Source organism: Benincasa hispida, chromosome 3 (assembly GCF_027475165.1).
Source record: "Benincasa hispida cultivar pf3 chromosome 3, pf3_genome.v1.1, whole genome shotgun sequence".
NCBI lineage: Eukaryota > Viridiplantae > Streptophyta > Magnoliopsida > Cucurbitales > Cucurbitaceae > Benincasa > Benincasa hispida.
The window spans coordinates 77,179,736-77,196,548 of NC_143480.1; the positions used below are offsets into that span (position 1 = coordinate 77,179,736).

Here is a 16,813-nt window from a genome sequence, read left to right on the forward strand (position 1 = left end):
TAGAGGAGTTCGCTTCCGTTGGACTGAGTTTGATTGAAGAAAGACTTCAATTGGTACGTTTACTCGGTCTTTTGTATTTTATTTGTTAAAGCATGTCGGTAATTAGTGTTATAATGTGTATCTGTTTCTTAGAATGTATGTGTGGTAATTCTGTCACAATGAAATCGGAAAGATCCACTTCTGCTCACGGGCACTCTTGTTTAAGAGTTCCTTTAGTTCACCCTTATTAAGGCAATGTTATGTAAATTGAAGTCACATGCTACTTTGCATGAGACAATACAAGTTAGATGCTTAGTCAAAAGGTTTTCATTATATTTTTTTAAAAAAAAAAAATCAATCCTTTCATTCCCTAAAATAAGCTTCAAGTGTTCGGCGTCGCTTGCTTCATATTCAACGCGTCGCTTCATCTTCAAGTACAGAGGTTCCACAAAATCAGATTTAGAGGTTTCACTGATGCTTCCTTGAAAGTTCGAAGGCTTCTCTGATGCTTCTATCAAATCAAATTCAAAGACTTTTTTTATGCTTCTTCTAATTCAATTTTGAAGAATTTTTCAATGTTTCATCAAATTTTAGTTCGAAAGATTGATTGATGCTTCATCAAATTCAAGTTTGGAGGATTGGCCTCATATGCGAGATGAAGATCGACCTTCCTGGTTCCGCTTTATCTGCAGGATCAAGTTCAGCCCGCTTGGCTTCGCCTCATCTGAAAGATTAAGGTCTGTCTGGATCCGCTTCATCCACGAGATCAAGTTCGCTCTACTTTGCTCTGTTTCATCTGAAAGATTAAGTCTGGTCTGCCTGACTCTACCACATCTGAAAGATTGAGTCTAGTTTGCCTAAGTTTGCCACATATGCAAGTCCAAGTTCAATTTGGCTGAATTTGTCACATATGCAAGGTCAAGTCCGATACAGCTGGCTTTGCCACATGTCAAGCTTTGTTCAATGGTTGCATTGTTGCATCTTCATCCCAAGTTCGATGGTTACACTGTTGCTTTTTCATCCCCAAGTTCGAGGGTTACATTGCGGTTTATTTATTTCTAAGTTTGATGTTGCGCTACTGCTTCTCCATCTCCAAATTCAATGGTTGCGTTGTTGCCTTTCCATCTTCTTGTTCGATTGTTGCATCGTTGCTTTTTCATCTCCAAGTTTGATGGTTGCGCTACTGCTTCTCTATCTCCAAATTCGATGGTTGGTTGTTGCTTCTCCATCTCCGAGTTTGATGGTTGCACTGCTGCCTTTCAGGGACATCCAATAAAATCGGAACGATACATAGAAGATTAGCATGGCCTCTGTGCAAGGATGACATGCACAAATCGAGAAATGGTCCCAAGTTGGGTTCTACATCATGTTAAAAGGCATTGCATTGCATATCTTAAATTTAAATAATAAAAGTATGTTATGCATTATCGTGTAGGAACTCATGCCTCGAGGTGGTAGAATACGTAGGTTAAGCTCGGTAGTGTGGGCTTGTTACCTCTAGCAGAGGGGCATACTAAAATTAAAAAAGAGGAATTGGGAAGTTTCATGGTTGCATTGTTGCTTCTCCATCTCCAAGTTTAATGGTTATGTTGCTGCTTCTCCATCTCCAAGTTTGATGGATAAACTGCTGCTTCTTCATCTCTAAGCTTGATGGTTGTGATGTTGTTCCTCCATCTCCAAGTTTGATGTTGCACTACTGCCTTTCCATCTTCATGTTCGATGGTTGCATCATTGCTTCTCCATCTTCAAGTTTGATGGTGTTAGAGTAAACATGCATAAAGTGGAAGCTAACAAAATCATTAAGCACTCTAATTACACTTAATTTGAGTTCAAAACATGCTAAAACAATTTTCTCACAAAAGAGGGTTTCTAGAATATATATCTTTGTAGATTTCTTCTCAATCCTTGCTTAACTCCACAAATTTGATCTCCAAATCTCTAGTAGACCATCAAGAGGAAATTCTCTACTATTATCAACCTTGGAATGAGTGGTGGAAACTCATAATTGAGAGCAATTGAGACGGGTTTGAAAGAGTTAGAGTGAAAAACGGATTTTTCACAATTTTTGTCAAAAAAAACTGGTTGCATGAATCTTCAATCTCAAAAACTGAACCTTTCTACCAGTTGATACATGCAAGCACTAAGTTAATTAGCTACTTGACACTTCAATTAGCACTTAGATAGTGTGCAAGGTGTTAAAAAGTGGTTGATCCACTCAAAATCTCATTTTTGGATAAATCCATTTACATTTCCATTTTTCAATTTAAATTAATTTAATTTTAAAATAATTTAAATCTTTAATTCATATTCCATAAATTGAATTTAAAAAAGAAAATTTGATTTAATTTACAAATTTAATTAATTTAATATCAAATATTAAATTAATAAAACACCCAATTTAAACATGAATCACTATTCATGTAATCAATATTTAAATATTTTAAACTCCTCAATTACATTTAATTTCGATAAATTTAAATGTTAATTATGTCGATATAATTATCCAAACCCTAAATTAGAAATTGAACATTTCAAATTTCAAACCCTAATTTCGAATTTGAACACTTCAAATTCGCTCAATATTCTAATACAAGGTGTAATGTTTTACGAGCTAGTAGAGAGACCTTATGGACCTACAGATAATGAGCTCCAAAGATTTGAGATTAATCAGTTAAACTCTTTAACCCGAATTAATCAATATTCATTAACCATCGAGACATATCACTATAGCTCGATAGTTGCACTCTCCTCACTGTATTATATATTTCAGTTTACTTGATTTACCCATGATCACTAAGTTGATCATTCGCAGGTCGTTCGTATTTACAGTAGGTCAAAATTACAGTTTTAACCCTATAAATACATCTTGCTCCTTATGCTCCCACTGATCCTGTATTGAACAAATTGATTAAAGTCCAACTAATAAACTATGTCCCTCTCAGCCATGAGAGGGTGGGGCCCCTTTGTTGAAGACCAGAAATCAGTACTTTAAAGGAATAATCTATCTGTTAATCCTAAAACGGGTAGGAGTGAATTCCATCTTGCAAGACTATGTCCCCAGCTATCTATCCGGTCTTATCCCTAAAATAGGAGGCTTGTTGAGCAGTGTTTTGAACTACTACACCTATCCAGATCAAAGAATAATTCCGAATAAACAAGAATTCATAGTTAGCTCAGAATTAAGATTGAGTTACCCTAGATCATTGAATTGAAATAGTCAGTTTTAATAGTAAAGGGTCGTTATAAAGAAAAAGTGACTATTTCTTGGTCCGGTCTTATGCAAAACTCTTTTGCATAGAATGCCCCACTCGCATGTCTCCATATGAACGATTTCGAGATCACATCATTTGTAACAGTATACAAAGTAGGCCGCATTCACAGTGTCTCCAGGATGAAGTACCCAATCTCATCCATATACTTATAGACCTTTTTAGCATTTCAATTTTAAATGAAAGATTTGGGAGATGCTCAATATGTTCGTTTCATAATCTCAACTTCTTGAGGTGTCTTAGGACACTGTTTCTTAGACATATGAATTCCAGGCCTGAAAGGTAACAGACCTCTTTTAGAATTTTGCATTTTATATTTAGACAACATCTTGTCTATATAAGATGTCCGAGACAAGACTAGCGTTCTTTTCTTGCGATTTCAAACTATTTCGATTCCAAGAACAGATGGAGCATCTCCCAAATCTTTCATTTGAAATTGTAATGCTAGCCATCTCTTAACATCGACAAGGAATCCTATCTCATTTCCAATTAGTAGGATATCATCAACATATAACACCAGGAAAGCTACAGTCTTGTCGGCAATTTTCTTATAAATGCAAGGTTTGTGAACGTTTTGTTTAAAGCCATAAGATTTGATCGTAATTTCAAATCTTATATTTCAGGATCAAGATGCTTGTTTCAATCCATAAATGGATCGTTTAAGTTTCCAAACCTTTTGCTCTTGACCCTATTCAATGAACCCCTCTGCTTGATACATATAGATATGCTCTTTAAGATAACCATTCAGAAAAGGTCGTTTTGAAATCTTGCATGTTTCATAATCATAAAGGACAGTAATGGATAAGAGTAATCTAATTGACTTAATCATGGAAACCGGAAAGAAGGTTTCTTCATAGTCCACCCCTTATTTTTGGGTAAACCTTTTTGTCAAGAGTCGAGCTTTGTAGGTCTTCAGCTTGCCAACTTGGTCTCGTTTCCTCTTGCAAGTTCATTTACAACCAATAGATTTTATTCCATTTTCGAGCTAGTAGGGGGACTTTGTGGACCTATAGATCATGGGCTCCAACGATTCGAGATTAATTGGCTAAATCATTAGACCGATCTAACCCCCATTCGTTAACTAATGGGTCATTCCACTAAAGCCCATAGTTGAACTCCCCTCACTGTAGATATGTTATGTCCACTCGATATAACTATGATTAGTAAGTTAACCCTCACAGGTTGTTCATAATAACGGCTAGGTCAAATCTCTATTTTACCCTCGAAACTACCTCTTGTTCCTTAACTCTCCACTGATCCCCTAATGAACAAATGTTTTGTGATCCAATCAACAAAACCAAGTCCCTCTCATGCCAAATGAGAGGGCAGGATGAGAGGGCGGGATCCCTTGTTCAAGACCCAGAATCAGCACTTAAGGGAACAACCTCTCTACTATCCTTAAAGCGGGTAGGAGTGAATTCCCTCTTGCACTCTATGTCCCCAGCTATCTATCCGGTCTTACCCTTGAAATGGGAGTCTTATTGAGCTAGTGTTGTTGGGTCAACTCTCACCTATACAAATCTAAGGGTAATCCTGAACAAACAAGAGTTCATAATTAGCTCAGGATTAAGGTCAAGTTACCTAGGTCATCGCTTTGAAATAGTTAGTCTTAAATAGTAAACAGCGTTATAAAGTAAGAGTGACTCATTTTGTGGTCCGATCTTGTACAAACCCTTTTGCACAAGGACACCCCCACTTCTCACATGAATGAATTAGGATCACTTCGTTTGTAGCACTTTATAACTCCGTGTAATAACTACAGAGCAAGTTGCATCCAATAGTGTTACCAGAATAAGGTACCCAACCTTATCCATATACTATAGATCATTTTCACTATTTACTCGAACCTGATCCACCTTTATGTCTCCACATAAGGTTCAAGTACTCATCCAATGGTCAAGGGACTTTTAGGTTTATTGGATTTCCATTCAAGCAATAGATCTATTCAATAACACCTTTATTGAATTTTCAGAATAAGTTCCATTGTTTATATACCACGAGTTTTAGGACATAAAACCCAACAAACTTCCATTTGAACTAAAAATCCAGTGGTAACTTATATATTCGATATATAAGACTGAGTTTTTGAGTTTTATAGAGAAATACAATAAACTAGGGCATCCCATACCCATTTTTCACCATTCGGTATCTCTATACCTGATATTTCTCCCATTTTCCCTAGGTTATCTGGTATTCCTAGTCCTACTAGGTAATTCTTAACCACTTTAGCCGAGAGAATCGTTGTAAACATTGATTAGTATACAATGGACTTTTGACAAAACTATATGAGGATTGCATCTTAATCTCAATATGGCCAGGAAGCACACTTTCCTCCCACTACATTGAGGTACTCTCAACTCTTTGAGTAAGATGCATCTGACCTGTCTCAACAACTCTTTGTTAACAGTCAAGTCTAGTAATCTTTAAACTTTCTATACTTTGATCTAGCCATTTTAAATATCTGAATATATTCAAATGGCATTTAACAATTTTATTCTTAATAGATGTTGCTTGAACAAACATAATTTTTTAAAGTGAACATTTCATTTATCACAAAAATATTTACAATTTGTTCTTTACAAGATTTACAAAACAAGTAAAATAAAGTAGCAACTTCTCCCACTGGATGAGCTGAACAAATGGTCCTAGGGTCCAGTTAGCCCGGTTACCTTTCTCTGCTCTCTTCTTGGCAAGATACTGAGGGCAGTGTCTCCTCCAGTGCCCTTTTTCGTTGCAGTGGAAACATTTCCCTTTATCTGCAGCGTTATCCTTGCCTTTCTTTCCAATAGGCTTCTTCTTCCCTTTCCCTTTTTCCTTTCTTCACAGGAATACTCTTATTCTTCAAAGAAGAGGACACTTCAAGCTTGGAGGACATTCCTCTTTTCTCGACAGTTGTAACATTTACTTCTAACACCAGACCTTTTGTTCTCAACATTGTCTGGTAAGCCTGTAGCTCATTCATCAGAGTAGTCAAGTTGTATTCAATTTTATTCATTAATGAATTCAAAATTGCAGAAAACTCTTCAGAAGAGATTCTAAAATAAAATCAACTTGACTTCTCTTATCCATGACAGCACTGTTTACTTCTGCCACATTAAAGTAGACCATCATGTCTAGGACATGTTACCGAACATTGGTCCCACCTTTCATGCGACTGTTGTAAACGTACTTGATGGCATCATGCCTCAGGGTGAAGGAAAGTTGTCCTAATATCCCTCGCGGAGATTCCATAATCTCTTTGGTAGTACTCATATCCTCATGCCAACACATCAGATAAGCTGACAAGGATATAAGCACAGGTTATATCATTAGCCCTGACCCATCTATCATATACATCCCGAACATTTCAGTTTGTGTTAGAGCTAGGAATGGGAGGACAATCCTCTGTTAAGACAAACTGCAAATCGTCTATCACAAGTATCGTGTTCAAATTTGATTTCGAATTCACATAATTATCCCTAACAAGTTTATCCGATGCCAACACTTATATTATTGAACTCGTCATTCTGAAATTTAAATCCAATCAAGTTTTAGAAATTTTAATAATGTATCCGAGATTATTCTTTTGCAACGATACTAAATACTATCTCAAGAATAACTCATATTCCGATAGTCATTTAGGTACCGCTTTTGGTCAAACATTATTAACACTTAATGATTCTGTAATTGTAGGCCCGCCATTTTTGGATTTTACTGAACGGTATGAGTATGCCTCCGAAATAGAAGATAATACCAAGACAGAACTATAAACCCCTATTCATTTAACTAAAGCCTGGGTTGTTCCGAATCCTATGTTACAACCCTCCGTAGGGATAGCCGGCGTTAAACGACTAGCAAAGGACCGCTTAAAGCTAACCAGCAGGTGCAACATAGGAATCTCACGGTCCAGACTAATGAAGGAGACCGCAGGATATGTTGACACATTTCTTTCACCCATTTACTATGAACTACTTCTTCCGTTCACCTTGATATTGACTCATACGAAACACTTTCCGTAGGGAGGTCACTTCCAGGGTGACACAAAGCATCATATGAATCTCACGGTGTGAACTATGTGGAGACATGGCAGTTGAAATCGTACACTGGATTTCTGTTCGAACAACTTCCCCTTATTCACTAGAGTCTAAATTTAAGCTAAAAAATACTCTCCGTAGGGAGGTCACTTCCAGGTGACACGAAGTACCGCTTAAATCCAGACTATGAACTCTTATGGACGCGAGAGCTAAGAATAACATATCGTGTATGTCATTAATTTCTCGCTGAATTTTTCTACTAACTCTATCATATAGAAGTTATTGACTACCATTGAAATGTTCTAATTTTTTGGTATAATAATACTTAGGTTCTTTTTCCGATTAATAAAAATAACCCTAAGTCTATGTGGTTTATCCAAGTATAACATTTATAAAAAGACTTAAACCTACGATGTCTAGGTGATAAACGCTTTTATTACCTCAAATCGCTCACGGATACTCATAAAACTGGTTACCAACACTCAATTATTTGGCTACAATCCCCAGGTAGGAGGTGTTCTGTAGACCTTCAACTTAAATACCCCCAACCTTCGACAGGATTATATACCGGTTGAGTTTGTAACCCTAGTTTTACAAGTTTTAACGGCCTATTTTAACTAATTAAAACAAGTGATTAACCTACGTGAGCATGCAGCTGTTCTTCGTTATGGATTTTAAATGTCTACCTAATTTTATAACAGCTTATAAAACTATAGAAATACTAAACATCCACAACATACAGGCATTCAATATCTAATATAACACTTATATTAAACACAAGAAACCCTAACATACATACTATATATTATAACAAATTATAACATACTTTCAATGCATGTTACATGCTTCCTATGGTGGGATTTTAAATCTAAATAGCATACTATATGCATATACAAGATTTATTTAATTATAACATACATCCAATACATAAATAATTAAACACAGAGTGATATGGTTTTAGTTTTGGAAAAAACAACCAAACAAAAGCCTAACTATTACAAAAACAGATTCAACACTGCTTTAACCGTTCCAAAACCGCTTGAACTAGACCTGAACCGTCTGAACCGGACCAGTAGAGTCTAAACTGGACCAGCCATAAACTATTTGAAGCTGAATCGGACCAAACCTCAAGAGAACCGATCGAATCGGCTGCTCTTGCTCTCGCTCAAAATCTCGATACGGCTGATCATTTAGCAATGATGACCATTGTCATGCGTTTGCCTGATCGTGTAGCAACCAACGCCTATCGCTTCACAAAGCTACACGATCGTGTAGTGTTTCCTTTTATCGCATAGTGTCATCGCCTAGTGCTGAAGGACGTTACACGATCGTCCAACACTATTATATAGCTTCATCGTTTAGCACGGAAAATTTATTACACGATCGTTTAACTCCCATCGTTTAGCACCGCATCTTGATCATTTAGCGTGCGCTCAAGGTAAGCGATCACCTAGTGCTATCGCATAGCTCTCGACGCATCGCCCAACTGCCACTTATATGTAAACGATCGCTTAGTGCTATCGCATAGCAACTCAATGCATCGCTTAGCTCCCGATCAAAGGTAAACGATCGTGGTAAGCGATCACTCAGCGCCATTGTATAGCTCTTCACCGCATTGCTTGGCTCCCACCCAATGCTACACGATCGTGTAGTGCCATCATATAGCAGTACAACGCATTGCTTAGCTCTTCACCTCCATCTCATCGAAGTATTTTAATCTTTTTACCTAATAGGTTCTCAATCTCTGCCTTATACTCCTTGAACTATTCAAGAGCTTCGAACTTATAATGCATTAGGTAAATATAGTCATATCTAGAATAATCAACAATAAAATTGATGAAATATTCAGATCCTCCTCGTGCTTTAACATTTATCGGATCACGAAGGTCTGAATGTACAAGCTCAATGTTGGGAATGGCCTAAACTCGCAGTTCGTAAATGTTGTTAATATATTCTATTTATCAATAAAAATGTTGTTGAGTTTTTTATTCAATAAATTACTATTGATATTGCATCCTTCTATGAAAATCCAATAAACAAATTCATGACTATAACATGAATACTTTAACTTTATGTGGTGACATAAAAATGGATCAAGTTTTAGTGTGTAGCCAAAATGGTCTATAAGTATACGGATGAGATTGGGTACCTCATCCTCGTGACACTATTGGATGTGGCCCATTTTGTATAATGATACAAATGATGTGATCCAAAAAGTCATTCATGTAGAGATATGTGAGTGAGGTCATTTTGTGCAATGAGTTTGCATAAGACCGGACCTCGAAATAGTCACTTTTCTTTATAACAACCGTTTACTGTTAAAACTAACTATCTCAAACTCAATGACCTTGGCTAACTTGATCTTAATCCTGAGCTAACTATGAACTTTTGTTTACTCGGGATTTTCCTTTGATCTGCATAGGTGAGAGTAGTCCAACAGCACTATTCAATAAGCCTCCTATTTTGGGGATAAGATTGGATAGATAGCTGGGGAAAGCTTTGCAATATGGAATTCGCTCCTACCCGATATAGGGTTAGCAAATGGGTTGTTCTCTTAAGCGCTGATGCCTTGTTTTAAACAACAGGGCCATACCCTCTCATGGAAGAGAGGGTTATGATTTATAAGTTGGACTATAAATCAATTATTCAATGGAGGATCAATGGGAGCTTAAGAAGCAAGATGTATTTACAAGGGTAAAACGATAATTTTTGACCCAACTGTAAATACGAACGACCTGTGAAGGATTGACTAACCGATTATGGTTCAAATGGACAGAAATATATCTACAATGAGAAAAGTGCAACTGTCAAGCTATAGTGAAATGTCTTGGTATTTAACGAATAGTGATTAATTCAGTTTAAAGAGTTTAACCAATTAATTACAAGTCATTGGAGCTCATGATCTGTAGGTCTATAAGGTCCCTCTACTACCTCGTAATTTGGATTAGTAAATTGAGTAATCTTGATAAGATTTGAAATTAGGGTTTAGAATTTGAAATGTTCAAATTCAATTACGGTTTCTATTTATTGTATTTGATACAATTAAAATGTTTAATTTTATCGAAATTAAATGAAATTGGAGAAATGATTAATGTTTAAAATATGATTTAAATAGTAATTGTATAATATTAATTTCATTATGATGGAATTGTTTTTTTTATTAATTTAATATTAGATATTAAATTAACAAAATTAACTAAAAGGTTTAATTAATTAGTTTTATTTAACAATTAATTAATTGAATAAATTTTTATAAAACTAATAAATCAAATTAAATAAGTTTAATTTAGAAAATCTTTTTTTGGAAAATCTTTTTTGAAAATTCATTTTGAAAATCAAAATCAAAGTGGAGATTTCCAAAAGTTGGAAATCTCCACTATGATTTAAATCACCTTATTCACTCGACTCCATTTTCTCCATGAAGTAGGAGCTGGCCTTCATGCAAGCCATGAATTTGCGTGGTAAAAGCTCTATAAATTGAAGTGTTGAGCTGAATAATGGATTCATGCTCACAAGAACTTCTTGAAGAACTCTGCAGAAACCTCCAAACCCTCTTCATATCTTATATACATCTAGCTCAATTTAGTGTTTCCACCACACAATCCTTGCAAGAGAATAGTAGAGAAGATATTCGTGGTGGTCTACTTGAAGATTGAAGCTCTTTCACGTGGAACTCAGTTGGACTTGAAGAGGATTCTTCAAATGTATTGTGTTCAACAAACCCTCTTCTCTAAAAGTTACTTTGAAGCATGTTTTAAACTCAAATTAAGTATGAGTAGAGTGCTTATTGATTATTTTTTCCTTCGTAGCACGTTAATATACTCTAACGCTCTAAGGGTTCTTTGGCTCTTAGACCTTTTCATGTAAAAGTCTTTTGGCCATTTTACCCTCAAGACATGACTCACACGGAAGTAAAGAGTTATCTTCTAACTAATTTGGGAGTCCATTCTTAACCAATCTCCTAATCCTATTGAGATTTATGTATCCAGGTCTTAAGTATCAAAGATAGACATTAGGAGAAATTTTTCGTTTTTTATTTTGAGTTTCAGCTATTTTAAACATTTCTATATTTAAAATAGATTTCGCCTCAGTTAGTTTTTACACATACAAGTTATTTTCAAGTTTAGCTTAACATAATTGAACATCTCTTGAACTAATAAACACTTCATTGACTTCAAAAGTAATTTTATGCATATGTTCTAATAAACAAGAGATTGATATTAAGCTCCTCCTCATATCAGGTACATAATAAACATATTCTAGAAAAATGTATACATCTACCAAAAAAAAAAAAAAAATCAAATGTCTCACTGCATTGGCTAAGACGACCTCTCCTATTCCCACTTTGAAAGTCATCTCTCCCTCTGCTAGTTGTTTCTAGGAACTAGTTTCTTGAATGAAAGTGTAAATATGGCTAACGGCGTCCGAATCTAATATCCAAGTCAAATTAGAATTCTCCACTAAACATGCAACAACAAGTAGATCGTATTTACTTTGTTTCGCTTTTCAGTTTTCCTCTCAGCAAGGTATTCTGGGCAATTTCTTCTCCACTGCCCATCTTTATTGCAATGGTAACATTTACCTTTAGCAACTTTGGCCTTGCTCTTCTTTGCAGGAGCTTTTTTTCCCCCTTTCCCTTCTTCTTTATCTAGATACTCTTATCCTTAGAAGTTGAAGGTTCAGACTTTGTTCCAATGGATTTAGTCCTAGAGGGAAATCCTTTCTAGAATTTATTAAGGGTTACAACATTTGCTTCCCCTTTCTGTCCCTTATTTTTCATCAAAGACTGAGAAGTCTGAAGCTCATTAAGAAGAGTAGTAAGATTATATTCTATTTTTTTTATCATTGCATTTGTTCTAAACTATAGGAAACTCTTCAAAAGAGATTCCATGATAAAACTGGCTTGACTCTTTTCATCAATGACAACCCCGTTTGCCTCCACAATATTGAAGTGGGCCATCATGTCTAGGACATGTTCTCTAACAGAGGTCTCTTCCTTCATACGGGAATTGTAAACGTATTTGAAAGCATCATGTCTAATGGATGTAGACAGTTGTCCAAACATCGCTTGCAATGAATCCATGATTGCCTTAGCATTGACCATACTCTCGTGCTTCTTAGTCAAAACATCCGATATGTTTGCTAAGATATAGGCTCGACCTTTATCATTTGCCCTAACCCATTTATCATATGCATCCTCAACGTTTCAATTTGCAGTCGAGTTGGGAACTGAAGGACATTCCTCCGTTAAAACAAACCTCAAATCATCTATTACTAGTATTGATATTTGATTTCCAGGTTCAATAACCATAGCAATTAAATTTATCGAGAGCTAAAAGTTAAATGATAGAGTTCGACATTTTGAAAATATAAACAAATTCTATTAGTAAACTACTTTTTAAATCCAATTTAATATTTAGCAAAAGTAATAATGTATTCATATCTCATTATTAATTGCGACGATACTGTAGTGAGTCAGAATAGATGTTACTAAGGGGTAGTCAAATACTCCTTCACTGAAGTAGGACATTCTTGACTAAATACTAATGCCAGAACAACTCTTTATTCCTATAATCATCTAGCTATTGTTTTCAGTCAAGAACTTACTAACACTTAATAACTCTTGTAAGTGTGATCTTCCATTTTTGGATTTCAGAAAACGGTATCAACAAGCTCTTGAATTGAAAGATAATGTTGAATATAGAACTAAAAAACCCTATTCATTTTTTAAGTTTGCAGTGTTTCGATCCCTATGTTATAACCCTTCGAATGGGTGGTTGCCTAAAAAATGACACGCGGGTGGAACATAGGAATCTCACAACCTAATGGAAAAAACTGCAGGATATGTTAACACACTTCCTTCACCCACTTACTATGAACTACTTCCCCTATTCACCTTGTTATTGACCCATGCAAACACTTTCTAAATGGAGCAGTCGCAGTAAAAGCGACACGAAACCGAGCATTGATCTCACGGTGTGAACTCTTAGGGACATAGGAGCTAAAAATAATATATTGTATATATTATTAATCTTCCACTAAAATGTTCTATATGTTCGGATTAATATTTACTTAGGTATATTCCATCTAATAAATAAAACCTAAGTCTAGGTGTTTATCAAAGTATAACGTTTATATTTGGATTTAACCTACGATGTCTAAGTGATAAATCATTTTATTACCTCACGTCGCTTATGCCTCATAAAACTGGGTTAACAACACTCAAGAACTGGCTAAAATCCCTAGGTGGAAGGTGTTCCATAAAGCATCAACTTAAATACCTTCAGTCTTAGACAAGATTTAGCCCTGGTGAGTTTGTAACCGATGTTTTACAAGATAATGACCTATGTTAACTAATTCAAACAAGTATTTATTTGTTAACTCTAGGTGATCATGCATTTATCTTTATTATAGATTTTAAATGTTTAATTCATTTTATAATTTTTTATAAAAGATAGACATGCTTCCAATCCATAACATTCATCCAGCATTTCATACTTTAATATAACCATTTATATTAAACACATGAAATCCTAACACATGCATACTATATAACTAATCATAACATACTTTTGATGCATGTTACATACTTCTATGGTGGAAATTTAAAGCTACATGACTTATATTATGCACATACAAGATTTAATTTAATTATAACATATATTCCATACTGTATAACTAATTAAACACACACTGACATGGACCAGTTTGGCATCTTGAGCAAGTAAAATCACAAATTATTACAAGAATAATTAAAAACAGGCTCTTGAACTACCCAAACTGGCCTGAACCACGAACAGCCCAAATTGCCACGAATTGTGCGCACCTCATCTGGACCGACTGAAGAACAACATTGCAACATTGTTCATGTAGCTTGCTTCGTTTCTTCTTTGATTACATCCTAATTTCAACTCTAATGACTCTAATAAATTTATAAACTCTTAATCACACATTACGGCTCATAAATAAGGAGTCAATTACAACATAATTAAAGAGAAATCTAATGCCAGAATTATAATATATCCATAATAGCACCCATTTCATACATATTATGAAAATCACCCACCAAACGAAAATTAATGTGAAATGAATGCTTAAAACATGCTCTAATACCAATTAATAGAGTTGAATGAATACCACGCCGAGCTTCTGCCCGCTCGTCACTCTTAGTACTGCTAAGGCTCAGGGAGCGGAAAGGCAGAAGGTACATCATGTAATCAAAAAAGTTGATCTTATTGAGAAATTGATGTCTTACTCTATTACTTTTAGGGAACACAACAAGAGAAAAGTAGCCTGACAAAAAGTTCGGTCCGAATCGAGTGCCCCATTTAGCTCGTCTCAAGTTGTGGTATAGACGGAGTTTCCTGCCTCCCGTCACCGGGCTGGCTTTTTGGGAAGCCGGTTCCCACCGTGCTCACGGCCTTGAATCGCTCAGACCAGACCAAGAACTGGTCCAAATGAACCCAAACAGCTTGAATCAGAGAACCCACGAATGGAGTTGAACCAGTAGACTACGAACTATGCGCGAATCGAAGTTATACCGTGGGTCTATTGTCTATCGATGTCCTGCCCCACCTCTCTTTAGCGCTTGAGTTAGTTGATAGAGTTGAAATTTAACATGTGGACGTGAGTGGGATCTTAAGCACTCTAATTCCATTAATGTTAGAGATTAGGCATGCAAGTTTATAAAAGAAAATTTTAGGGTTTCAAGAGAATACCTTTGAAGAACTCATCTTCTCTTCAACAAGTTATAGACTACTACAAGAGTCTTCCTCACTATCCTCTAACCTTAAGTTGAATTTTGGGATCCAAAATGAGAGTAATTTGAAGGGAAACGTGGAAAGTCGGAAGAGTTTTTGCATAAATAATGAAGAACCTTTCTTCATCAAATTGGCAAAATTGGTTTTGCATGAATGATGAAGAACTTTCTTTATCAAATTGACAGAGTACCTCAATCAATTCTCAGTCTATTTTTATTCCATATATTTTAAGAAACACATGCAATTATATTGCCTAATGGGTTGACACCAAGATCTCAAGAAATTAGTAGAATGAGGTGGTGTCTAAAGTGAAAAATTTCCACTCAGACCAAATTTCTTTTTTAAATAAATAGAATTTCAAAAATTCATATTTAAAAAAAGAAATTCTAATTTGAAATAAAATTAATTTTAAATAATTAATTAATTAAAATAATTTAATATCAAATATTAAATCATGAAATCACTAATTCCTAATATAAATCCCTATTCATATATATATATATATATAATATTTAAATCATATTTAAATATTTTCAACACTCCAATTTTGTTTAATTCTTAATATCAAATATTAAATTATTAAATCACCAATTCCTAATATGAATCCTTATTCATATATATGTTGGATTTTATGTCCTAAAACTCGTAGTTTGTAAATGGATAAACATATTCTGTTTTGTTTTTCGATAAAATTGTTATTGAAATTGTAATCTTGAATCCAATAAACTAAGGTCCTGAGGCTATTTAATGTAGTTTGAACTTTATGTAGTGACATAAATGTGGATCAAGTTTAAATATATAGCCAAAATGGTCTATAGTATATGAACAAGGTTGGACGCCTTATTTTGGGGACACTATGGATGCGGCCCATTTTGTAGTTAGTACAAATGATGTGATCCTAAACCATTCATGTGGAGACATGAAAGTGGGGGCATCCTATGTAAAGAGTTTACATAAGACTGAACCATGAAATAGTCACTTTTTACGTTATAAACACCGTTTTATAACTGACTATTTCATTAATTGATGACCTAGGTAACTTAATCTTAATCCTGAGCTAACTATGAACTTTTGTTCACTTGGAATTATCCTTAGATCTGCATAGGTGAGGGCAGCTCATTATCGTTGGCCCAATAAGCCTCCCATTTCCGAGGTAATATCAGGTGGATAGCTGAAAACATAGGGTGCAAGATGGAATTCACTCCTACCCGTTATAGGGATAGTAGATAAGTTGTTCCCTTTAGTACTGAATCCAGGTCTTGAACAAGAAGCTCCACCCTCTCCTTGGCCCGAGAGGGGTTCGGTTTATAGGTTGGATTTTAAACCAATTGTTCATTAGAGAATCAATGGAACTTAAGGAATAAGATGTGGTCTCGGGAGTAAAACAGTTTTTATGACCCAGCCGAGATTACGAACAACCTATGAAGGATTAGCTTACTAATCATGGTTATATCATATGGACATAAATATATCTATAGTGAGGGGAGTGCAACTACGGGACTATAATGGAATGACCCGTGAGTTAACGAATGTTGATTAGCTCCATCTAAAGAGTTTAGCCAGCTAATCTCGGATCGTTGGAGCCCATGACCTATAGGTTCATTAGGTTCCCCTACTAGTTCATATGGAATAAACTTAGAAGAATATGATAGAATAATTTGAATTGTTTGAATTAGGTGAAAAGAGAGAAACCGACAAGTATATGTGATATAGTGGTCGGTTTTTCAGTTTAGAGATACAGCTTTAAAATTTAAATGTGATTTAAATATCAAGAACATGAATACGTTCATAT

The 16,813-nt window shown here is 35.2% G+C and overlaps 1 non-coding gene across 1 annotated transcript; it reads left to right on the forward strand.

The window, feature by feature from the left end:
• The first annotated feature begins 1,230 nt into the window (after positions 1–1,230).
• On the forward strand, positions 1,231–1,335 carry LOC120074846 (U6 spliceosomal RNA). Its single transcript, XR_005481124.1, has one exon. It is a non-coding gene; the product is annotated as a U6 spliceosomal RNA (small nuclear RNA).
• The last annotated feature ends 15,478 nt before the right edge of the window (positions 1,336–16,813 follow it).